General features: G+C 37.5%; 2 long non-coding RNA genes across 12 annotated transcripts in view; one reads left to right on the top strand and one right to left on the bottom strand.

The window, feature by feature from the left end:
- The window catches only part of LOC145723429 (uncharacterized), a 258,189-nt gene that overhangs the window by 5,090 nt on the left and 234,329 nt on the right, over positions 1 to 18,770 (bottom strand). The gene's annotated exons all lie outside the window — the stretch shown is intronic.
- LOC145723430 (uncharacterized) overlaps positions 1 to 18,770 on the top strand; it is a 90,672-nt gene that overhangs the window by 48,946 nt on the left and 22,956 nt on the right. For 4 of the 11 annotated variants that reach the window (XR_014148464.1, XR_014148465.1, XR_014148461.1 and 1 more), the window contains exon 4: positions 13,210 to 13,399. The exons of 1 other annotated variant lie outside the window; for it this stretch is intronic. This is a non-coding gene — a long non-coding RNA (uncharacterized LOC145723430). Of the gene's footprint in view, positions 1 to 13,209; positions 18,161 to 18,770 lie in introns of those variants that run through there. 6 more of the 11 variants (XR_014148471.1, XR_014148460.1, XR_014148468.1 and 3 more) reach the window with 3 other exon arrangements.

Genomic DNA, 18,770 nt, shown 5'->3' with positions numbered 1-18,770 from the left:
GACATTATAATAGGTATGAAGATATCTTATTATTTATTCACCATTCCTAATGACATATGATGTGGAACATATATTCATATGCTTATTTGCCATCTGTATGTCTTCTTCGGTATGGTCTGTTCAGTCCTTTGGCTCATTTTTTAATTGAGTTGTTCATTTTCTCATTGCTGAGTTTTAAGAGTTCTTTATATATTTTGGATAACAATCCATTATCAGATGTGTCTTTTGCAAATATTTTCTCCTAGCCTGTGGCTTGTCTTCTCTTTCTGTTGATATTGTCTTTATCAGAGCATAATTTTTACTTTCAACAAAGTTTAGCTTTTTAATTATTTCTTCACAGATCATTCCCTTGGTCCTTAATCTAAAAGGTCATTGCCATACCCAAAGTTATGTAGATTTTTCTCCAAAATTATCTTCTAGGAGTTTTATAGTTTTGTGTTTTACGTTTAGGTCTATGATCCATTTTGAGTTAACTCTAGTGAAGGGCATAAGGTCTGTATCTACATTCATTTTATTGCTGTGGACGTCCAGCACTACTGGTCCACTGTATTGTCTTCACTCCTTTGTCAAAGATCAGTTGACTACATTTATGTGGACCTACTCTGGTCTCTTTATTCTGTTCAGTTGATCTATTTTTCTGTTCTTTCACCAATACCACACTGTCTTGATCACTGTAGCTTTATATTAAGTTCTGAAGTCAGGTAATATTAGTCTTCTTTGTTTTTCTCCTTTAATACTTGGTTGGCTATTCTGGGTCTTCTTCCTCTCCATATAAACTTTAGGATCAGTTTGTCAATATCCACAAAATAACTTGCTGAGATTTTAACTGGGATTGCATTAATCTATAGCTCAAGTTGGAAAAAACTGACATCTTGACAATATTGAGTCTTCCAATCCATGAATATGAAATCTCTCTTCATTTATTTAGTTCTTTGATATCTTTCATCAGAGTTTTGTAGTTTTCTTCAAAAAAGTTTTGTACAAGTAGATCTTGTACAAATTTGGTAAGATTTATATCTAAGTATTTTGTTTTGGGGACTGCTAATATAAATGATAATATGTTTTTATTTCAAATTCCACTTATTCATTGTTAGTATATAGGAAAGTGATTGCCTTTTGTATATTAACCTTGTATCCTACAACCCTTCTATAATCACTTGTTAGTTCTAGGAGTTTTTTGGTAGTCTTTTGAATTTTCTATATAGAAGATGATGTCATCTGCAAACAAAGATAATTTATAGCTTCCCTCCCTATCTGTATATCTTTTATTTCCTTTTCCTGTGTTATTGCATTAGCTAGGAACTCCAGTATGATGTTGAAAAGCAGTGGAGGGATGGGACATCTTTGCCTTGTTCCTGATCTTAGCAGAAAAGCTTTGAGTTTCATACCATTAAGTATGATGTTAGCTGTAGTGTTTTGTTTTGTTTGTTTGTAGATGTTCCTCATTAAATTGAACAAGTTCCCCTCTATTCCTACTTTGCTGAAAGTTTTTATCATGGAATGGGTCTTGGATTTTGTCAAATACTTCCACATCTATTGATATGATCATTATATGATTTTTCTCTTTTAGTCTGTTGATGTGATGGATTACATTAATTTTTTTTTTTTTAAGATTTTATTTATTTGACAGAGATAGACACAGCAAGAGAGGGAACACAAGCAGGGGGAGTGGGAGAGGGAGAAGCAGGCTTCCTGCCGAGCAGGGAGCCCGATGCGGGGCTCAATCCCAGGACCCCGAGATCATGACCTGAACTGAAGGCAGGCACTTAACAACTGAGCCACCCAGGTGCCGCACATTAATTGATTTTTGATTGTTCAACCAACCTTGCTTACTTGAAATAAATCCCACTCCATTGTGATGTATATTTGTTTTTATACATTGTTGGATTTGATATGCTAATAGCCTGTTGAGAATTTTTGCATCTGTATTCATAAGAGATAGTGATCTGCAGTTTTCTTGTAATGTCTTTGTCTGGTTTTGGTATTAGGGTAATGCCAGCCTCATAGAATGAATTAGGAAATATTCCCTCTAGCTTCTATTTTTTGGAAGAAATTGCAGAGAGTTGTTATAATTTCTTCCTTAGATGTTGGACAGAATTTACCAGTGAACTCAAGAAGGCTGGGTACCTTCTCTTTTTGAAGGTTATTAATTATTGATTCAATTTCTTTAATAGATACAGAATTATTCAGATTATCTGTTTCTTCTTGAGTGAGTTTAGCAGATTATGTCTTTCAAGGAATGGGATCCATTTCATCTAGGTTATTAAGTTTATGGACATAGAGTTGTTCATAATAATCCTTTATTATCCTTTTAACATCCATGGTATCTATAATGATGTCCCTTCTTTCATTTCTGATACTAGCAATTTGTGTTTTCTCCCTTTTTTTTCTTAGTTAGCTGGCTAAATGTTTATTGATTTTATTGGTCTTTCTGAAGAACCAGCTTTTGATTTTTTTAAAGATTTTATTTATTTATTTGAGAGAAAGCACAAGTGGGGTTAGGAGCAGAGGAAGAAGAACACTCCAGCAGGGTGAGGGGCAAAGAGAGAGGGAGAAGCTGACTCTCTGCCGAGCAGGGAGCCCGATGTGAGCCTCGATCCCGGGACTCCAGGATCACGACCTGAGCCAAAGGCAGATGCTTAACCGACTGAGCCACCCAGGCACCCCCAGCTTTTGATTTTGTTAATATTTTGATTTTGTTAATATTTCTTTATTGACTTCATTGATTTCTGCTCTAATTTTTATGATTTTTTTCTTACGCTTACTTTGGATTTAATTTGCCCTTCTTTTTCTAATTGCCTAAGGTGGAAATTTAGACTATTAATTTTAGATCTTTCTTGTTTCCAGTATATGCATTTAATGCTATAAATTTCCTTGTAGGCACTGTTTTCACTGTATTCCACAAATTTTGATGTTATATTTTCATTTTAATTTAGTTAAAAATATTTTTATATTTCTCTTGAGATTTCCTCGTTCACTCATGTACTTAAAATTGTCCTCTTTAATCTCCAAATATTTAAAAATTTTTCAGCTACATTTCTATTATTGAATTCTAGTTCAATTTCATAAAGTCTGAAAACAGACATTGTATGATTTCTATTCTTTACACTTGTTAGTTTATACTTTTGGTCCAAAATGTGGTCTCTCTTGGTGAATGTTCCATATGAGCTTGAAAAGATTGTTAATCTGCTGTCATTGGATGAAGTACTCTATAGCTGTCAATTATATCCAGTTGAATGATGGTGCTGTTGAGTTCAACTATGTCCTTACTGATTTTCTGCTTGCTGGATCTATCCATTTCTGATAGAGAAGTGTTAAAGTCTCCAACTATCATAGTGGATTCATCTATTTCTCCTTGCATTTCTATCCATTTTTGCCTCATGTATTTTGATGCTGTGCTGTTAGGCACATAGACATTAAGGGTTGCTATGTCTTATTGGAGTACTGACCTCTTTATCATTATATAATGCTCCTCTTTATCCCTGATAATTTTCCTTGCCCTTAAGTCTGCTCTGTCTAAAATTAATATAGTTACTCCTATTTTCTTTTGATTAGAGTTAGCATAGTATATCTCCATCACTTTAGTTTTAATATATACATGTCTTTATATTTAAAGTGAGTTTATTATAGACAATATATACTTGGGTCATGTTTTTTTATATACTTTGACAATATGTCTTTTTTTTTAAAGGCTTTTTGTTTTTTTAAGTAATCTCTATACCCAACATGAGGCTTGAACTCACAACCCTGAGAACAAGATTCACATGCTCCACCAACTGAGCCAGCCGGGCACCCCCAATCTCTGTCTTTAAATTGATGTATTTAGACCATTGACATTTAAAGTGATTACTGATATAGTTGGGTTAACAGCTATCCTTATTTGTTACTATTTTCAATGGGTTGCCCTTTGTTTTTTATTCTTATCTTTGTCTTCCACACTTTTTCTACCTTTTGTGATTTTCATTGAAAACCATTTTATTCTTTTATTAGCCCATTTCAGATATTCCACCTCCTTTGGTCAATTTTATAATTTGTAATTACCTAGAAAATTATACATTTCATCAAGATTTTCAAGTTTATTTATATATTTTTATTTAGATAGAATTCCCAACTAATTCCTGCCTTTCTGCCATTTTGTTGCCTTTCTCACACCAAATTTATTTGATGTTCTCTATTAAACTATAAATGGAATAGCAAAAGTTTTTGTCTCTTTCATAAGTCCTTTCATTTTATGTCCTTTTGATTTTATCACAAAATCTTTTTGTGGTTTTTACAGTTTAAAAGAAAAGTATTTCTACTTTCATCTCTATTATGCTGCTCTTCAATTTCCTCATTCACTTATATCTTTCCTACTTTTATAAGTTGACTGCTTTAAGCAAGACTATTTCATTTAAGACTGCCTATTCAATGATGATACATTCCTGCCCCCACCACCAATAGGAGTCCCATATCATTATTCTGCCACCAGGTGGCTGGCTAGTGATACTGAGATATGGTGATGTAGTAGGGCTCAGGGTTGATATCTGCTGTTGATGCACTGGCTACCCTTCAGAGGTAGGGGCCAGGGGCCAGATCCCATACATAACTTCCATTCCTACTGCCATACTTTCCATGAACTCAGTGGGCAATCACTAGAATGACCAAGGAACGTGGCTGCTGATTGACTTCCATGGAGTGGGTCATCTGTCCATCCTTTGGCCATTTGATTATTGAGAAGGTCCTCAGATGTGAAGATCCTTAGTCAGCATTCATAAATATTCACAAATATTGTCACACTCTGGGTCAAAGACAGGGCAATAGGAGTGGCTCACCAGGTGCAGGTGATAAGGGGGTGCACTGTTTGCAGAGAACTTAAAAATAATAATAAAGGCAACTATAAGTTAGTCTTCTTTTTATTAGCAGCATGTGCTGGCAATTCTAAACAATGTCAGTGATACAATACTCCTCCCTCAAAAGATCTTTTGTTGATTTATGTTCTAAAAACCGCACCTGGGGCAGACCACTCCTACCACCTGCCCTTGGTATGTCAAAAGTTTCCATTCACTTACTCTGCCCCTAGACCTTCTTATTGCCAATCCTCCAGTGTTATTTTTTTCTAGTCTCTGCCAATCCAGACAATCATTAGCCCCTGATTATCAATTTAGACTCATAACACAGGACATCCCTGTTTCCAATAAATGTGAACAAAAAGATGTACCACTTAAAATTCTGCCCAGAGGGAGAATTTCTCTTCATCATTGTCACTTGTCATCATTGTCAATTCATCATTATTGTCACACACAATTGAGATTAGTAAGTACAGCAATCTGCATATAGTGTAGAATCATCATCCATAAATCAGGTTTAATGTTTTGTTTCTTTTAAATGGTCATAGGGTGCTCTTCCCACCATGAGGCTATATCAGTGGGTTGAAGGAGATATGGTTATGCATCAAAGATGGGAATACTCAAAATGGGTACCATATGTTCACACAGCTTACCGATACCTTTATGTCTGCTAGAGCTCAGTCTCATGAGTCCCACTTACCCTGTTGAAGAAGTGCTGCTAGGCACACTCAACCTTATGGCTTGATAGATAAGATAACACCCAATTTATGATAGGCAGTTCTGTAGCAAAGTAGATAGAGCCCACATCTAGTAGAGAGCTGCTGAGTTCCTACCTAATTAATTTCTCAAGAATCCAATGACATTCTCCAAAAAGATTTGCTGTCTTCATAGCTCATTTGGGACAGTTACATAGGGTTAGAAGGAGTCATCACTCCTGTATCTTTCAAGTTTGTGATGAAGTCAAATGTCTTTGTAATATCTCCAAGAATGAGGTATTGCTATTGATTTCCTGTTCATTATTGTTCTTGAGGTTATTTGCATAAAATTATTCATGACAGTCCTTTACTATCCTTTTAATACTTCTAGGATCTGTAATGATGACCCCTCTTTAATTTACACAACAGTGGCTTGTGTTTGCTCATTGCCTTAACCATATTTTATCAATTTTATTAATCTTTTCAAAGAACAAAGTTTTTACTTTTGGTACTTTTCTCTATTATCTGTCCATTTTCTGTATCGATTTCCATTCTTATCTTTATTAGCTTAATTTTTCTACTTAGTTTTGGTTAAAATTCCTCTTCTTTTTCTGTTATCTTAATGTGGAAGCATGGATTATTGATTTTAAGCCTTTCTCCTTTTCTAACATAAACTCTTAAAAGTATAAATTTCCCTCTGTGCACTGCTTTAACTGTTTCCTTTTAATCTGAAATATCTTCATTATCATTCAGTTTAAAAATATCTTCTAATTTCCATTATAATTGATTTCTTGATCCATAAATTATTTAGAAATACATTATCCAATCCACGAACCTGAGAATTTTTTAGATAGCTTTTTGCTGTTGGTTTCTAATTTAATTCTGTTGTTTTTAGAAAATATATTCTGAATAATTTTCAAGGCTCTATAACTTATGAGACTTGTTTTATGGCCAGAGAGTACAAACCAAATCTTATTATTTGTACGATAGGATGTGGTACAAAGTAGGCACTCCATAAATATTTGATGAATAAATAAACGAATGAAGAGTTGCCACACTCACTCAGAATAAAACGATGCACAAATTATAGAGGTAAAAAGAGAGCAGTGAAATCATGATGGGGCAGCAGCATATAAATTTTCTATAGTTGAGAATGCAAGTTCCGTGTTCTATAACAGAATCTGAAGTGAGACCTCACCTCTCCAGATAGTCAAGATTTGACTAGTTGTTTATAAATTGTCATTTGTAGACTACTGATGATTTAAGAAAGCCTCGTGTGTATTAACACATGTTTTAATGATTGACATACGGGCAAAGATAGCTCTAAGTAAACCTATATTTAGGTTCTTTTTGTTTCTAAATCAATGCCTGTTGCTTTCAATGTTCTGAATGAAGTATCCCACAATACACAGTCACCAGTCAGGTGCCCTGGTAGATGCTCAAAATAATTCAATCTACCAGGGCCCCATCTACACAGAATAATTATGTCCAGCTGGGGCACTCCCTGACTCAATTATTTAGGTTGGTCAGTCTTACAAATATTAGAGAAACAATCTCTCTCATATGGGAACACCAGCTGGTCTTACTACAGCATAGAAGGAGTTTAAATGAGAAAGAAAGAAAGCATTTCATGATTAACTCCTTCCCCAGTAAAACTGCTTTCTGAAAGCACATATTTTGGAGTTTCTAACCTATACCATCTCATCCAATTGAAAATTAGAACAGAAACAAGAAATTTCCATAGTATACTTTTTTAGGGTAACTTTTTTCTGTGTGGATACAACATAATTTAGGAAATTCCATAGTGATGGTTGTTCAGATTGTTGCCAGTGTTTTGCTGTTGTAATAAATGTTACAGTGAACACCTTTCTATATCTATTATTGCACTCTTAATGATATTTACCCTTTAAAATAAATGTTAAGAAGTGAAATTTCATTTTTCTAGCCCTAGTAGCTAGCAAAATCCAGAGCAGAGTAAATATTATGACGAATTGATACTGTTCAAAGAAAAAAATTTTTTGTTTCACACACTTTCTAAGTTCTTTATTTAAGTTTCCTTAAAAATAAAAAAGCAACTTCTTAAAAAAAAAAAAAAAAGAACTCTAGGCCTAGGTTTGCAGCAGCTAGAAGCTTCTGGGGCAACTCTACTGACCCATTGTGTCTGAGACTCACCTCTCTGTGGTTTGAAAGACAATAACATTGGGACACATAAGGCTTGCAAATTACCACAAGGCTTTCTTTCTCACCGGAAAGAATGGAAAACACAGAATTAGGTAAAAGACATCTGTTTCCCTTATTTGACTTTTCTTGGATTAAGATACTGCATTTTCTAATTGTTTTTCTCCCATTCAAGATCTGCCTTTCCTTGAGAGGTAGCGCAGGCAGAGGTCCTTTTTCAGTCTTTGCTTCTGAGGCCTGGTGACTCAGTGTGCTTGCTGCATCTGGAGGTCACCTTTGCTGCAAGCTTTTCATGTGTTTGACATGCTTAATTTCATCAATTGGACCTGAAGAGGTCTTCAGGTCGTCAGTGGTTCTGACGAGGTATTCAGACTTCTGGAATTCTGGAATTCTGTGTATGTCAATATGGGGGACTATTAGACCGTAGACCAAATGCTTTCATATACATACACAACCTTTTGAGGTTAAGTGCATATGATGCAAAATATTTTATGAAAATATATGTTGATTGTATTCCCCTAACATCAGATAGTAAAATATTAAATAAGGGGAAAAAATTTTTGGAATAATTATTGTTGCTTTTTGGAGTATGGTTGGGAAGGGAAGTAGAAAAATAAGAAAATACATGTTAGCTTAATTAAGCACTTGAATAAATAGTACTTTCATGTTATTTAGAATTTAAATTAATACTAATATGTGAAAATTATATTTTGATACATTTTCTTACTTGCCATCAAGCTTCAAAATTTTCATGAAAATTCAGATTTATAAGAAAAAGTTAATTTCAGATGACATTATGGAAGGATTCATAATAGCTCCCTGCCCATGGCGGCAGAGTCAATTAATTTTCCTGGGTCTTGGGTTCCTCATCAATAAATGTTGAACTAAGCAGTTTCTAAATAACCCTCTCACCCTAAATTCCATGATTCTATGTATTTGGAATGAAATGATTCATTGCTCTGTAGGTCATATATCTCTCTCAGGAATGCAAGGAGTTAACAGAAAAAAAAATCTCAAGATATAAATAAGGACTTTTTGTGAACTGCCAATAATCTATTATTTACTTGAAAATAACCCCACAAGTAGTTTATTGATGTAGTCCTTTCTATAAGAGTTTCAATTTAAGAGAAATCACATACACACAAAAAAAAGAGGAAATCACTATTCTATCTGTATGTATGTAGTATGGCAGGGCTGGGAGAAAACTTTCAAAAACTTTCCTCAACATTTAAGAGTAAGGACACCAAGTTTGGAAGATTGGAAAAATCTGGACTTCGAATCACAGAGGAAAAAATTTCAGTTTAGTCAAGTATGAGGTTATGTTTAATGTGGTTACTTATTTCCTCTGCTGCTTTGTAATGCAGTTGTAAATGCTGAATTTTGATGAAACTGCTCATTCACTGATTGGTAATGATGCTAATACAGTTTGAAGATTACATCTAGTTGTTTCATGACCCAGTTCCACTGTTTTAGACCCAGAATAAAGGTAGCACAATGCAGTAAAAGAATACCAGATAAAGCCAGGGAGACCTGGATTATGGCTAGACTCTATGACCTTGGACCTTCTGCGTCTCAGTTTCCTCTTTTGTAAGATGAGAATATTGAATTGCTTAGGTCTTTTCCTCCTTTAAGATTCTATGGTTCTATGAATGAGCTGGCCAACAATTCTTCTAATTGCCTATCAAGATTCTAATTCATCCCTGATTCTAATTCTAATAGAATTGATTTACAAATGGAATTTCTTGTTTTCACCTTAATAATGACAATAACAACAGCAAACCATCATCTTCTACCCCTTCTGGCTTTTGAGTGTCCCATTCTCAAATACAGGAGCCAAATCAAGAAACATGAAGAAAGGCTCACAAATAGAAAGGATAGAGAATCGAAAAGAAGCTCAAGCACAGATTTTCACACCCAGGGATAAGGAAGGGGAATAGGTATATTAATGAAGATTCTTTATTGCAGGTAGCATTAACCTAACTCAAACAAATGTAGGCAAATTAAGGGAATTTATTAACCCTCATAAATAGAAGGTTCAGAAGATCCATCTGGTTTCAGGTACACCTGGATCAAGGATCATAAATGACAACATCAGGACTCTGTCTCAGTTCCTTCTTCAACAGGGAGTTTTTCAACTGGTTCTTTCTAGATCACCAATAAGATGGTGGCTGAAAGCTGAAAACTCAAAATCTATATAAGCTTAATAACCAAGAGAGAGAAACATGTTTTGTTTTATTTCCCAAATATCTCCAGGAGAAAGTCCCAGGAAAGAATAATCTATTGATCAGACTTGATCATGTACCCATCCCTATACCAATCAGTACGGCCTATGGGATGGGTTCTCTGATTTATGGGAGCAGTGTGGGTGATGTTTCCACTTCTATAGCTGGAGTAGGGGGTACAGTCAGGCCTATGAAACCCATATGGAATGGGCTGCTCATAGGAAAGAAGGGTTTTGTGTTCTGAAAAAGTGGGGACACAGTGCTAGAAAGATCACAAACAGAAGGCCACTACAATAGATCTCCTTTGACATTGCACATCAAGGATAGATGGTAGCTATCTGGAATGATGAGATCTAATAAAAAGGATTCTGAGCTATGTGAAGGCTCACTAAGAATGAGTATGAAGATTGATTAGCAATGTGTGCAATGGACACTGTAGTGGACAATAGAGATATGCAAACCATATAGTTGCTATCCCTTCCTAGTGTGAAATCATGATTTAGTTCCTACTAAGTACGGTCAATTCAACCACGAACCCTTTAGAATATCACAGGGATAGGCCCTTCTTTTGAAAATTTCCATTTATTCATGCTTATAAAGCTACCTAAATTCTTAGGGATGGGAACCCGTCCATGATGGAAATTTTTACATTTTATTTGAAGTCATGTTGGCCTTTAGGACACAAAAAATGATCCTAGCTATCAAGGGTTTTTAAAGAATGTGTATCAGAATCACGTAGGCAGTTATTTTTAAATATATATGTCTAGCCTCTATCCCCAAACTTTCTGGTCCAATAGGTCTTGGTAAGATCCTAGAATAGTGAAATATGACTATTATATATGAAAGTTATACAGGCTCATAGAAAAAACAAACAAAACAGGACAGAGAGATACAACATGAAAAATAGAAAGTCCCCTCCCTCTCAAGGAGGGATTTAGGTGGGGAATGGGGAAAGAGGAAATTCTCTTTTGTCGTATATAAATGTCTATATTGTTTGAAATGCTTTTTTACAACAAGCCTGAATCAGTTTTGTATTTTATAAGCTTGATAATCTAAAACACTTATCTCAATCAGAAACTACAATGTCCATGCCAGCCAAATTGTCTTCACTGAGACTATTCTAGTTGTAGGTAACAAAAACAGCATAAAATACTTTTAAAAGTTCTTTTTGAGACAATACCCTTTTCTTACTCCCCTGAGGTAATCCTGTGGACAGTTTATAGAAAGAATATATAAACATATACATATAAGTATACATATATAAGTAAATATACATGTAAGTATATATACATATAAGTATATATCTATATCCCACCTGACGATTATAAGTATATATCTATATCATAAGTATATCTAAGTATACTTACAAGCATACATATAGGTATATATCTATACATAAAAATATATATCTATATCATAAAGGAGTCACAAACCCATAAGTATATGCATATCTCTCCTTTTATTATTATTGTAAACATGATAGAATTATGCTATCATGCATATTCTGTTCCTACAATTTGATTTATTTACTTAATTATTTTGGCCTCTTTCTCACAAGATCTACCTATACAAAATCTACCTCCTTTTAGTGACTTCATAATATTCCAAGTTTTTCCCCATATACTAATATGCTTCAGCACACATTCTTTTAAATATATATCTGGGGACGCCTGGGTGGCTCAGTTGGTTGAGCGGCTGCCTTCGGCTCAGGTCATGATCCCGGGGTCCTGGGATCGAGTCCCACATCGGGCTCCTTGCTAGGCGGGGAGCCTGCTTCTTCCTCTGCCTGCCTCTCCCCCTGCTTGTGTTCTGTCTCTCTGACAAATAAATAAATAAATAAAATAAATAAATAAATAAATATATATATATATCTGGGCAGCTATTCAAGTACAGCTATGGAATATATTCCTACTTAAGGCATATTAGTATATATATATATAAATGATGAACACTATTGAATTGCCCTCCAAGAAATCACACCAATTTAGAGACCCACCCAAACTATATGACCATATCTGTCTTCCCTACTCTCAGATGGCAAGTCAAAGCTTCCCAGATCACCTTGAAATATATCGCTGATTAAGAACCACTGTGCTTGAAGGCTGTTACTTAAAAAAAATAAAAACAAAAAACCTGTAATTTGTTTTTAGAATTGTTTTAAATCTTAAGACACTTCTTGTAATAAGAAGTCATACGTAGAATGACTAAGTTCTAGGAATCATATCCATCCGGATCTCTTTATACACTATAACTGGTATTAAAAGCTAGGGGCCTGTGAGACTTTGGATGAAGATTGCAAGACCTTGCTTGTGTCACCTGCATCAGGATTTCTGGCCATAGAAGCCACACAGAGATGCAATTTAGTGACTGCAAGATGAATCTTTTCTGTCCATCTGGACTTTTCTCTGGCCTGGGAGCCACAGTGTGATTCTGACTGCTCAGTGATGGCACAGGCAAGGCTGAGCACACTCAGAGGAACAAAGCATCTAGAACTTTCTTGAAAGCAATTTCCACAAGAATAAAGCACAGCTCTAGGAATTTTAGACACATGTGCACACGTGTGCACACACACATACACACACACCCCACACAAAAACCTTATGTGGAGAGACACAATGTATATTCTTAATCTTGCTGAGATTTAGCAATTGATGAGGGAAAGTGGGAACTTTCTCAAGGTTGCGTTAGGGTACCTGAACTATATTTATGGCATTGAATCGGTCAACTACTAATCTATGGGACTAAAGAAAGAGAGTATGATAAATAAAGTGCCCAGATAATCTTTTTTTAAAGACTTTATTTATTTATTTGACAGAGAGACACAGCGAGAGAGGGAACACAAGCAGGGGGAGTGGGAGAGGGAGAAGCAGGCTTCCCGCTGAGCAGGGAGCCTGATGCGGGGCTCAATCCCAGGACCCTGAGATCATGACCTGAGCCGAAGGCAGACGCTTAACGACTGAGCCACCAGGCACCCCAGTACCCAGGTGATCTTAAGCACTTATTTCAGTCAGTAACTAGAATGCCCATCCCAACCAAATGGTGTTCACTGAGGCTGTTTAGGTGGCTGGTGACAAAAGAACAATCTAAGCTAGCTTAACACACAAAGAAAACAAGATGTGGGTAAATGACTATTAGGATACAGAGTTTCTCACAAACACCTAAGGCAGAAATTTTGAAAGGGACTAGAACCAAGACTTGAGAAGCTCCACTGTGTCCTAAGCAGTATGTGCCTCCACCTCTCACCTCTTCCTCGCTTACCCTTTTTTATCTCCTCTGTTCTTTCTTCAGGGCAGCACTCCATGACTTTTCCAACCCTTGTGGTGAGACAGACACTTCACTGCTCTTGAACTTCCATCAACTCAGTTCCAATGACATGCTCTATCTACTGGGCTATCTCAGAGTCTAATTTTCAAATTCCCCGAGAGAATCCAACTGGCCCAGCTTGGCTCAGGGGTCCATTCAACCTTGGCCAGAGAAGGTGGGTCTGTGTAACAACAGAATAGCAGCTGAAGTTTATTGGGTGCTAACTACACTTTATAAGCTTTACCTTTATATAGCCTTCAGAGCCCTCCTTTATCAGGACCTTGGAACAGTTTTCAGAAAAAGAGGATAATTGTGAGTTGTGTGGATGTCCTAAAAGATGTCTGTGACTCAAATCTTTCCCTCAGAGCCTGCGAAAATTATGTGCAGAGAGAAAAACATGCACATGAAAATCTAACTTGAGCCTTAAAACTCAGTCCAGTAATGCTGCAACGGGCCTAAGTGCAGGACTTCAAGGGTCTAAAATAACTGAGTTCCAATTCTAACTCCAAGTTTACTAGCTGTGTAGCTTGGACGAGTCCCTCTACCTCTCTGCTCAATTCCCTTTTCTTTCTGTGAAATTGTGAAAATAACACATACTGCATGACACAGCGTGCACGAAGTGACTTGAGTACTGTTACCCATGAAGCACTTAAAACAGTAACAAGTATTTATGCATGCTTCCTCTGTGACAAGGTAATGTCCAAAAGAGACGCACACCAACAGGAAGGGCAAGATGGAGAAGCAAAACGTCTGCTTGCCCTAATGAGCATTATCATTATATATAATATCATTATGTAGTAACGAGAGATAATAGTTATCAATTATTGTGTATACCGTGATGGGAAATTTTCTCAGTGCTTTACATATATTTATGTATATTAGCTGAGTTACTATTATTGCCCCATTTGGAGGCACAGAGAATTTAAGTAACTTGTCCTAGGTTACACAGCTAGTAAGCTGTAGAAGGAGGACTTGGGACTAGAAGGTCTGGCTCCAGAGCTCACATCTTAAACACTACTCTGTACGGCCTTCAGCCCAACTGTATCATAGGCTATCCTGCCACATGTGTTCCTGAACCAGAGAGGTGTCTGTGGATATACCAGCACAGAGAGAAGACAGTTTACCTTCAAGTTTTCAAACTTGCTAGAATCCCCTCTTGTTTATTCCACATGCCCTCTTTAATGAGGTTACCTCATCAGAATTAATGGATTGTTACTCTTCTTGATCAGTGGTGTAAACTGTAAACTCTGACATAGTCTGCCTACCACACTTAGTTTTAGCTTTGGAAGGTTTACTTGCAAAAGCTCTTAGAAGCACCCATGAATAAACAAGAGCGAAAAGTTATACCAAGGATAGACATTTTTGTTTGCACTTTTTTCCAAATCTATCCAAACAACTGGATTCAAAAGCTTTCTCTGACACCATAGGCAAATGCTTCTTCCCCAGGCACAGACAGCCTGTCAGAGACAACACAGACCCACTGCTGTGGTTATTGCAGAAATTTATAAGTGATGCAAGGTTTTATTTTTGCCAGGTTCTACCTTAAAAGAGTCCCAGAGAGCAAGACACTGGTAAGTGGTAGTGAAGGCTGATGACTTCTAAAAGAATTAGAGGACATACATGTAGCAGATGCCATTGGTCAGGTGGCCTAACTCCCACTCTCAAACCCACCTCTTTGGTAGAGGCTAGAAAAGCCAAATATTTGCTTTCCTGCTCTTCAGCTAGGGTTGGCTATGTGAACCAGTTTTAGCTCCAATGAGGTATAAGTGGAATTCTCCAGGGGCTTCTGGCAAATCTTTGCTTTCTTGATACAAAGGACAGATGTCACTAGCACCACCCTTCTGTCACTGCCTTCTTCTGGCCTTTGCTACAGACTAGCACCTAGAGCTACGGCAGCCATCTTGCAATCACAAGAGATGGGCCCACAGAATTGAAGAAATACTAGCTCTGGTGTTTTTTTGTTCTGTTTTGTTTTTGAGCTATTAGCAACCACCAACAGCAACCTCCAGGATGCCGGTTATATTAGTAAAATAGTTTGAGTCACTCTTAGTAAGGGTTTCTATGGATGCCAAAAGCATTCTCACTGATACACTATGACAATAAGATATTTTAGCCCATTTATTGCCTTTTAATTTACACCTATCCATCTATTCCTCAGAAATCCCCCAGAAGTTGGGTTAAAGAGCATTACTTAATCAAATCACTGAAATGATTCATGGGGCACAGATAATCAAAATGATTTCTCTTTATAGTTTATCCCCTAATCATAATAACTACTTTAAGACCAGTATCATATTGTTAATAGTATGGTGGTATAGTGTGTTATTAACCAAACTTATTGTTAATCAGTCTAATACACACATGGAGTCCAAAAAAATGTATAAAACCATTTTTTACTCTTGGCTTCAGTTACATATTTCAACTTTATAGAGTTCACGGTCAAGAGAAATGGCTGTAGTCATTTGTTCTACCTCACCCTTCTTCAGCTCTCAAATAGAGCCTCCCAAATGTGCCCTAAAGATCACCCATGTGGCCACCCCCTCATAGGCACTAGGAAATCAAGCTTCTCCTTCTTGGACACTCTTCTCTCTTCCCCCACACCTAGAGATGGGCATAAGGATGCATGGGAGCAGAATGAGCCCCATTAACTAATACCACTGAGTACATAACAGGCACTCAAATGCTTACTAAATGAATAAATTAAAAAGGAGTATCCACCTTAAGTAGGTGTTTCCAGAGAGGCCTTTTAGAAGATGTGGTCTGCCTTAGTCAGTTTGGGTGGCTACAACAAAATACCATAAACGAGAGGCTTATAAAGAACAGAAATTGTTTTTCCCAGTCTGGAGACTGGGAAGTCCAAGATCATGGCACTGGCAGATCCGGTGTCTGGATCTCATGGACCATTGCCTTCTCACTGTACAAAAGGGACAAGGGAGCTCTCTGGGGCCTCTTTTATAAGGGCATGAATCCCATTCATGAAGGCTCTATCTTCATGACCTCATCACCTCCCAAAGGGGATCCCTCCCAAAGGTTCACCTTGGGGATTTGGATTTTAACATATGGATTTCAAGAGGACACAAACATTCAGTCCAAGCATGGTCTAAGCAGACTTAAGCATCATTTGTGACTCGGCCAAGTGGAGAAGTGATAGGGAGAGCAAGCCAGAAAGAACCCACAGCATGAAATGAGGTGCTTTACAAGAATACAAGAGTGGTGCCCTGGGAGAAGTAGAAATAATTTCATGCTGCAGAAGTGTGGAGTGTGAAGCAGAGAAGTTGGCAGGGATTGAATCAGCATGGCTCTTGGCGATGGAGAAATGTTTGAAGGGTTTTTAAGAAGGAAATAAGCATTGCTTTGGATTTCAGAAAAATCACTTTGGGGACAGTTAGGGGGTGGATTCAAAACAAGAGACTAGATTCAAGGAAGAGAGGCTTATTATGAGTTCCTGGAGAAATAAGAGGCGATGAGGTTCAAACGAGTTAATCCATTTGCAAATATACTAAGCACAAATTTCAACATTTCAAAGTACTCCACTGTGTTGAATTCAAGTCAACCACGTGCTGAGTTGTGTACCAGCCAGACAGTGTAAAGAAAGGCTAACCCTAAGACCCTCATACTCTCACTGAAAGGGAGGTGGCAACAAAGATTAGGCCACCTGCTTGGTGTTGAGGGGAGGGCACTTGGCACTTGCCCAACTGTTCATCCCTTACAGTTCTGACAATCACTGTGTAGCTCCAAAGGTGAGAGCCATAATCAAGGTCATACGGTGACCAGCTTAAAATAGTCTCTGGCTCCTCCTGAACCCAATTTCATGCCCTAAATTCCAGATGACAAAACCTGCTGCATAAAAATAGTTCAATTAAAATCTGAAATAAAACGGTCACTTGTTCTTAAAAACAAAGCAAGCACAGTTTTTCAGCAAAATGTCATGAACCTGGATAAAACTGTAATTTGGGAAATTGTAAAAATATGGCTACAGCATCCCGCTGGCCAACACCTGTCACATGACCATGAATGTCGGGCACTGCCCTGGGGCTCCACCTTGCCTGGTTCGTGCGAGGCTGTGTGAGGGTGAAGCTGGAGTGGGAGGTCAGCTACACAAGATGGTCCATTTAACAGCTGATCTGCTGGGACCGGTGCCTAAGAAGCTAATTTCTAGCTTTGAGATGGTTTCTGGTAATTGTAGGTAATTTAAAATATAATTTCAATTTAGTTGGAAAAAAAACTCTGCAGTGTTTATGCTCATCACTCTAATTTAAGGTCTAGAATGTGGGATGGACTGCGTTTCAATACACGCCCATTTTGCATCTTCCTGATTTTACCACCAGTGATTATAAAAACAGCCTCAGCAAACCTCAGTCTGCATTGCAAGACAGATGCTGCAAAGCTCAGATATAAAGTTTCACATTGCTGGAAGGTTAACTGTTGTGCATGTAAATGATTATCAGATAGATGAAGAAAACCACAAGGCTCCAAAATGCAAAAGCCCTCAAAAAAATCCAGCTTGCCCATGTTTATAATAAGGCCACTTTATTATTTTTTTTCAAAGAAGGATGACTATAGCTGAGCTCAGTGTGGTCTGCATGCAAGCTTAATGGAGGAATAATTACACAAGGCTGCTTGTGAGTGGGCCAAGAGAGCTTCCCTCCGGGTTGTGTGTTACAAACTGCTCCACACTGAGCCCCGACCATCTACAACTTTGCAAGGTTCAGAGATTTCTTACCACAGCAAGATCGAGTGCTTTAAATGTACAGGTTTGGGGTGCCTGGGTGGCTTAGTCTGTTAAGCGTCTGCCTTCAGCTCAGGTCATGATCCCAGGATCCTGGGATCTAGTTCCACATGGGGCTCCTCGCTCAGCGGGGAGCCTGCTTCTCCCTCTGCCACTCCCCCTGCTTGTGATCTCTCTCTCTCTGTGTCAAATAAATGAATAAAAGTCTAAAATAAATAAATGTACAGGTTTATTTTAAGTGAAGAAGAAATTTAAGGATATATTGTATGTGGTTTTATAAAGAGATTTTTAAAAAATTGTCTAAAATGTGAATAGGAGAGCTACTCAATGCCAGGCACTGTGGCAATTATTTATTTATTTATTTAAGATTTTATTTATTTATTTAGAAAGAGACAGAGCGAGAGAGGGAACACAAGCAGGGGGAGTGGGAGAGGGAGAGGCAAGCCTCCCGCCGAGCAGGAAGCCCGATGCGGGGCTTGATCCCAGGACCCCGGGATCATGACCTGAGCTGAAGGCAGACGTGTAAGGACTGAGTGTGGCAATTATTTAGAATCCAAAGAACTATCATGAGCCAAATGTGCCAGTGTTGCTCACCTAGGGCACATGCAGCCAAATAACTAAGAAAATAGCTGAAATGAGCACTTGATCTAATAACTTTACACACAGTCTCCCATCTACCAGCTTGCCAAACTCTCTAGAATAAAGCTCAGGGCAGATGACAATGACACTGTGTTAACACTGGCTTTGGAAATCACACTCTGAGTCTGAAAACTGAGGGTCAGGGGTCAGAATTTGCTTGTTGCTAGTATCCAAAACC

This window comes from Leptonychotes weddellii, chromosome 9 (genome assembly GCF_054177405.1).
Source record: "Leptonychotes weddellii isolate Sample4059 chromosome 9, ASM5417740v2, whole genome shotgun sequence".
NCBI lineage: Eukaryota > Metazoa > Chordata > Mammalia > Carnivora > Phocidae > Leptonychotes > Leptonychotes weddellii.
Note: the sequence above shows the minus strand (reverse complement) of the source record. Positions and strands in the feature narration are given on the sequence as shown.